Below are 7,500 nucleotides of genomic sequence, written 5' to 3' on the forward strand. Positions count from 1 at the left end.
AACATCAATTTTAGACTCCCCTGAGTATGAAAAGTGAAACGAAAATCATTTTTGAGAAGAAAAAATTTTTGTATGGGAGGGCCCCTGCTAGAACATATTTCCCAAGTGCGTCGATTTTGGGTCGCCGACACAAGCTCGGGTCAAAAAAATTTTTTTTTCACGGTGACTCAAAACATCAATTTTAGACTCCCCTGAGTATGAAAAGTGAAACGAAAATCATTTTTGAGAAGAAAAAATTTTTGTATGGGAGGGCCCCTGCTAGAACATATTTCCCAAGTGCGTCGATTTTGGGTCGCCGACACAAGCTCGGGTCAAAAAAATTTTTTTTTCACGGTGACTCAAAACATCAATTTTAGACTCCCCTGAGTATGAAAAGTGAAACGAAAATCATTTTTGAGAAGAAAAAATTTTTGTATGGGAGGGCCCCTGCTAGAACATATTTCCCAAGTGCGTCGATTTTGGGTCGCCGACACAAGCTCGGGTCAAAAAAATTTTTTTTTCACGGTGACTCAAAACATCAAATTTAGACTCCCCTGAGTATGAAAAGTGAAACGAAAATCATTTTTGAGAAGAAAAAAATTTGTATGGGAGGGCCCCTGCTAGAACATTTTTCCCAAGTAAATTCGATTTTACCCGGTGAGTCAAAAAATTTTGAAAAAAATATTTTGCCAAAATCGTGTTCATTGCCTATTATAAGGGACCAGGTCAGCTCACACGCATTTTTGGAGACCATATGGAAAGTGCGTCTGGGATTGCGGAAATTAAGTTTAGAGTGTTAAATGATGGTTTCGCAATCCCGAAAGGCTCAAAATCCACCCTAAGGTTCCCCGGGTGAAATGTGGTTTCCAAGGTGTGAGCGCTATCGGTGATAGAGTTGGAATGTGATTTCCAGAGCGCAGGGCGACTGGGCTAGAGCGAAAATCATAGACAAGGGTAAGTATTGGACTGAACAAATCGAAGCAAACGAAAATCATAGACAAGGGTAATGGACTGAACGACTCGAAGCAAACGAAAACCACACACAAGAGTAATGGACTGAACAAATCGAAGCAAACGAAAATCACATACAAGAGTAATGGACTGAACGAATCGAAGCAAACGAAAACCACAGACAAGAGTAATAGAGTGAACGAATCGAAGCAAACGAAAACCACAGACAAGAGTAATAGAGTGAACGAATCGAAGCAAACGAAAACCAAAGACAAGAGTAATGGAGTGAACGTATCGAAGCAAACGAAAACCACAGACAAGAGTAATGGAGTGAACGAATCGAAGCAAACGAAAGTCATGGACAAGAGTACTGAAAATCGGACCAAACCTCTAGAAGCACACGAAAATCATGGACAAGAGTACTCAAAAACACGGACCAAACCTATCGAAGCACACGAAAACCATGAACACAGGGATAACTGAGAACGAACCTACCTATCAGAGCATGTGAAAGCATGGACAAGAGTACTGAAAATCGGACCAAACCTCAAGAAGCACACGAAAATCATGGACAAGAGTACTCAAAAACACGGACCAAACCTATGGAAGCACACGAAAACCATGAACACAGGGATAACTGAGAACGAACCTACCTATCAGAGCATGTGAAAGCATGGACAAGAGTACTGAAAATCGGACCAAACCTCTAGAAGCACACGAAAATCATGGACAAGAGTACTCAAAAACACGGACCAAACCTATGGAAGCACACGAAAACCATGAACACAGGGATAACTGAAAACGAACCGAACCTCTCGTAGCAAACGAAAAACATGGACAAAATTATTCGAAACGAACCGAAGCTCGATGCGAAAAACATGGAAAAGCAAGCCCGTAAGTCGCACTATCAAGCCCATAAGTCGCACTATCAAGCCCATAAGTCGCACTATCAAGCCCGTTAGTCGCACTATCAAGCCCATAGGTCGCACTATCAAGCCCGTTGGTCGCACTATCAAAGCCCGTTAGTCGCACTATCAGGCCCTTAAGTCGCACTATCAGGCCCGTAAGTCGCACCAAAAAGCCCGTAAATTGCCCTATCAAGCCCGTTAGTCGCACTATCAGGCCCATAAGTCGCACCAACAAGCCCGTAAATTACCCTATCAAGCCCATAAGTCGCACCAAAAAGCCCGTAAATTGCCCTATCAAGCCCATAAGTCGCACCAAAAAGCCCGTAATTCGCACCAAAAAGCCCGTAAATTGCCCTATCAAGCCCGTTAGTCGCACTATCAGGCCCGTAAGTCGCACTATCAAGCTCGTAAATTGCCCGATAAAGCCCGTAAATTGCCCGATCAAGAGCCAGCGCTGCATTGTCGGTTAATCCCGTCGATCGCGTCGGCTATTTCTCAGAAGGTTGTACGGACACCATACCCGGTGGCAAGTACCGCGAAGTTTATAACGCAACAGAACGTTCGCCAGTCGGACACAAGAATTGGAAAAGCTCGTTGTAGTGTACAGGAATCGAACCGAACCTCCTAGCGAGAATAGGGTCCCGTGAGCAATCGCGCGGACCTATGTGAAATGGTTTAGAGTGTGATGTGATGTGATACACGGTGGAAGCGGTGCATGGTGACATGCATCACTCAGAGAGATATGTGGAACCGGTGGTCTTCCAGTTGCTTAAGTGCTTCGGTTGGCTTATGGTTAAAGAGTGTGAATTCGATTCACCCCGGTATCGAACGTGTGTGGGATACTCACGCCGGTACGAGAGAGAATTCTGGTTGATCCTACCAGTAATATACGCTTGTCTCAAAGGTTAAGCCATGCATGTCTAAGTACGAACATCAATGAATGTGAAACCGCATAAGGCTCAGTATAACAGCTATAATTTACAAGATCATAAACCCAATGAGTTAGTTGGATAACTGTGGAAAAGCCAGAGCTAATACATGCAACATGCCGGGACTGGTACCCTCGCCGGGTGCTGGAACTGGTGCACTTATTAGTTAAACCAATCGCCTCCGGGCGGCTTGAGTTGAAGTCTGGATAAGCTCGCAGATCGTATGGTCGCTCGCCGACTGACGACAGATCTTTCAAATGTCTGCCCTATCAACTATTGATGGTAGTGTAGAGGACTACCATGGTTGCGACGGGTAACGGGGAATCAGGGTTCGATTCCGGAGAGGGAGCCTGAGAAATGGCTACCACATCCAAGGAAGGCAGCAGGCGCGTAAATTACCCAATCCCGGCACGGGGAGGTAGTGACGAGAAATAACAATATGGACCTCTCTAACGATGGTCCATAATTGGAATGAGTTGAGTATAAATCCTTCAACAAGGATCAAGTGGAGGGCAAGTCTGGTGCCAGCAGCCGCGGTAATTCCAGCTCCACTAGCGTATATTAAAGTTGTTGCGGTTAAAACGTTCGAAGTTGATTCCCCGTCCAGACTCGCGACCGCCGCGGGCGCCCGGTTACACGCCGGGACCGTCCGTGAGCGAGCTCGCGGCTGCGACTCACAATGGTGTGCCTGGGCGTTTACTCCGTGAACGGGTACCGGTTAACCGGTTCAGTCCGGCCCGGCCCCTCATGGTGCTCAGGGTACTCACGTTTACCTTGAACAAATTAGAGTGCTCACAGCAGGCTAGTACAAAAGCGTCCGGCCCTCCGCGGGTCGGCGTTGGCCGAGAATAATCTTGCATGGAATAATGGAATATGACCTGATGGCGGTGGACGCGATCGCGGCCTGGATGGAGGACCATCACCTGCAGCTCGCTCCGGAGAAGACCGAGGGCGTGATGATCTCCAGCCTGCGGAGAGGTGAACTGAGGGTGCCGTTCCGCGTCGGAGACACCATCATCCACAGTAAGCAGTCGATCCGGTACCTGGGGGTCCAGATCCACGACCACCTTTCGTGGAAGCCACACGTGGAGCTGTCGACGGCCAAAGCCCTCCGCGTGGTAGGCGTGGTCACCTCAGTCATGAGAAACCACAGTGGACCCCAGGTGGCCAAGCGTCGGTTGTTGGCGGCGGTGGCGGAGTCGATCGTCCGGTATGCTGCCCCCGTGTGGTCTGAGGCGACGGATCTGCAGTGGTGCCGACGGAAGCTGGCCCAGGTGCAGAAGCCCCTGGCACGTGGCGTCACCAGCTCGTTCGTGTCGGTGGCATACGAGACCGGAGTCGTGCTAGCAGGCCTTGTGCCGTTCAGGCTGCTGGTGCGAGAGGACGCAAGGTGCCATCGGAGGCTCCTAGCTGCTCCGGGTGCCAGCCGCAAGGACATCCGGCTGGAGGAGCGGCAGAGGACTCTGCAGGAGTGGCAGAGAGCATGGGACGAGGCGGCCGCAGCATCAACGGCCAGTCGGTACGTGGTTTGGGCCCACCGAGTGATCCCGGACCTGCACCAGTGGATGGGAAGGCGGCATGGAGAGGTGGATTTCCACCTCTCGCAGGTGTTAACCGGGCACGGTTTCTTCCGGGAATACCTCCATGTCTGCGGTTTTGCCCCATCGGCGGAGTGCCCACGGTGCCCGGGGTCTGTCGAGTCGGTGGCCCACGTGCTGTTCCGGTGCGAGGTGTTCCAGGACATCCGAGTGGAGCTGCTGGGGTACGGCACCAGCGACCCAGTCAACGAGGACAACATGGGCATGAAGTTGCTGGAGAGCCCCGAGCGGTGGAACAACATCCAGGAAGCTGCACGCAGAATCACGAAGGTGTTACAGCAGCTCTGGCGCGAGGATGAGCTGCAGCTCAACCTTCGTGCACATCTCGAATCGCAACCGGCGATAACATCAGCAGACGACGCTGGTGCACAGGATGGCGAGCAGGTGTCTGTCGACGGGGTGGCGGACCTCTTCCGAGTCAACCGAGGTCGAGCCAGCCGAAACAGAAGAGGTCGTCGAAGGGCTGAAGAACGGGCGGAAGTGCGCCTTGCATCCGCACTGGCAGCAGCTGAACGTGATCGTGAGAGGATCATTCTGATGGCGGCGGTGCAGGCGGAGGAAGCAGGAGAAGCGCCACCACCTATCCCCACACGAGGACGCGGACTGCCTCCTTCTCCGAGTACCTTGAGAGCGCGACACGAGCGAAGACTCTACCTACAGCGGGTCTATCGTCAACGAGCGAGGGAAGGGACTCTACCACCAGTCCCACGAGGTAGAAGCCGGCGGAGTCGGACAGCCCCTTCGGAGGCGGACATCATCCGGCGGCGTGTGAGAAGACGAGAGATGGAGCGGCTACGCCGAACATCACGAAGGGAGCCGTCCAACCAGGGGGTGCGTGAGGTGCTATCTGCAGACTCCCTGGCATCTATCACGGAATCTACTACTTCCGGCCGATAAGCGAGGGGAATTTCGGGGGTGGAAAGTAAATAGAGGAACGGCATTATCGAATGCGATGGGAGACCCATACGATTAATGGAATTAATAAAGGCGATGCCACGTGCGCTTAATACTCCTGGTCCCAAGCCCCGCTAGGGAACGGGTCCAGGAAGGGGAGACAAGGGATAGATATAAGTTTAATTTTTAAGCTTTTGTACAAATAAATCCCTTGAGTGTTAACAAAAAAAAAAAACGAAGTGGAGCTTGCGGCTTAATTTGACTCAACACGGGAAAATTTACCAGGTCCGAACTTATCGAGGTAAGACAGATTGAGAGCTCTTTCTCAAATTTAAGGGTAGTGGTGCATGGCCGTTCTTAGTTCGTGGAATGATTTGTCTGGTTAATTCCGATAACGAACGCGACTCAAACAAGCTAACTAGAACGCTGTCAGCAGTGCACCTCCGGGCGCACCTGACGTCAAGGCCGGCGGCCCCTTCACGGGCGGTCGTCGGCCACGTTTGCCCTGCTTAGCGGGACAACTTGTGTTTAGCAAGGTGAGAATGAGCGATAACAGGTCCGTGATGCCCTTAGATGTTCTGGGCTGCACGCGTGCTACAATGTGAGCAGCAGCGTGTTCTCGCCAATTGGCGCCCCCATTCCGAGAGGAACGGGAAATCACCCAAATGCTCATTTAGTTGGGATTGGGGACTGCAACGGTCCCCATGAACCTGGAATTTCTAGTAAGTGCTAGTCATTAGCTAGCGCTGATTACGTCCCTGCCCTTTGTACACACCGCCCGTCGCTACTACCGATGGATTATTTAGTGAGGTCTCTGGAGGCACACCTTCCGCGGTTCCTTCGTGAGCTGCAGCTGGCATGGCCGAAGTTGACCGAACTTGATGATTTAGAGGAAGTAAAAGTCGTAACAAGGTTTCCGTAGGTGAACCTGCGGAAGGATCATTACCGATCAATACATATATGTTGTTGTGTGAGTTGGTTAGAGAGATAGAGAAACACGGTATCAGCAGAACAAACTGCTATGTTACCTTTTGGGGGCCGCGCACGCCAATTAGACCCGCGAGAGAGGTGTGTCTATACTACGATATTGAGCGTGCGCGACCGTAGGCCAGTGGCCTTCGTACCTGTGCGCACACTCCCAATGGCAGCCATCGAACGCGTAAAGTGTGTGACACATGGGCGAAGGTAAAGACCCACTAGAACATATTTAAACACTGGCCTCGAGCGAGAGAGAACCTAATCAAGAGAACGAAAGTTGTGCAAGATCGCGCCGATGCCGCCCACATCGCGCGTCGATCAATGGGAAGGAAGACCAATGGTCATCCTTGTCCACCCTGGACGGCTTCGAAGGAACCGAGAGGTGCACGGTTACGCTGTCCGGGGAACTTAAGTTGTGAGAGATGCACCTAGCGCATAACGAAAACATAGGAGACAGTTGAACATACCAAAACCCTAGGCAGGGGATCACTCGGCTCATGGATCGATGAAGACCGCAGCTAAATGCGCGTCAGAATGTGAACTGCAGGACACATGAACACCGACACGTTGAACGCATATGGCGCATCGGACGTTTAAACCCGACCGATGCACACATTCTTGAGTGCCTACCAATTCTTGTTACACACTATTCCATAACTACAGGACGCCCGCGTACCAGCGGCACGCCTGGGCGAGCAGCACGCCCGGGAGTGTGTCGCAGGCTTGAACACACGCGTTTGGCGCACTGTGCATCATGGCGTGCTCGGACCCCTTCCGCGGGGGACCTTGGGCGCTGAAATGGTAAGGCGGTACAGTTGGCCCAGTGGGTGCGTGTCGTGTCGCACGGTTCGAACTTCGGCTATAAGACAACCTGGGAGCACCGGAAGCCCTTGAACACCTGGCTTGCCGTCTGTTGCCGGGACCCGCCGTCTGGCCGAGTCGTGTAACGCGTGCGGTACGCCCACCCGCTGGATACAAGCGAACAAGTGCGTGCTACTATTTACCATTCGGGAAAAATCCAACGTAGGCCTCAAGTGATGTGTGAGAACCCCCAGAATTTAAGCATATTAATAAGGGGAGGACAAGAAACCAACAGGGATTCCCTGAGTAGCTGCGAGCGAAACGGGATAAGCTCAGCACGTAGGGACGGCGCGTACCTCGCGTCTGTCCGATTCCGTGTACTGGACCGGTCCGTTATCTACCACTTACGGTGCAAACAGTTCAAGTTCAACTTGAAGGTGGCCCATTATCCCACAGAGGGTG

At 51.6% G+C, this 7,500-nt stretch overlaps 1 non-coding gene and 1 pseudogene across 1 annotated transcript; both read left to right on the forward strand.

Annotated features, from left to right (window-relative positions):
* The first annotated feature begins 6,707 nt into the window (after positions 1–6,707).
* Positions 6,708–6,865, forward strand: LOC128307653 (5.8S ribosomal RNA). Its single transcript, XR_008287721.1, has one exon. It is a non-coding gene; the product is annotated as a 5.8S ribosomal RNA (ribosomal RNA).
* A 397-nt stretch (positions 6,866–7,262) lies between these two features.
* LOC128307655 (uncharacterized) overlaps positions 7,263–7,500 on the forward strand; it is a 6,654-nt pseudogene continuing 6,416 nt past the window's right edge.

The sequence above is a fragment of the Anopheles moucheti genome (genome assembly GCF_943734755.1).
Source record: "Anopheles moucheti chromosome X unlocalized genomic scaffold, idAnoMoucSN_F20_07 X_unloc_12, whole genome shotgun sequence".
Lineage (NCBI taxonomy): Eukaryota > Metazoa > Arthropoda > Insecta > Diptera > Culicidae > Anopheles > Anopheles moucheti.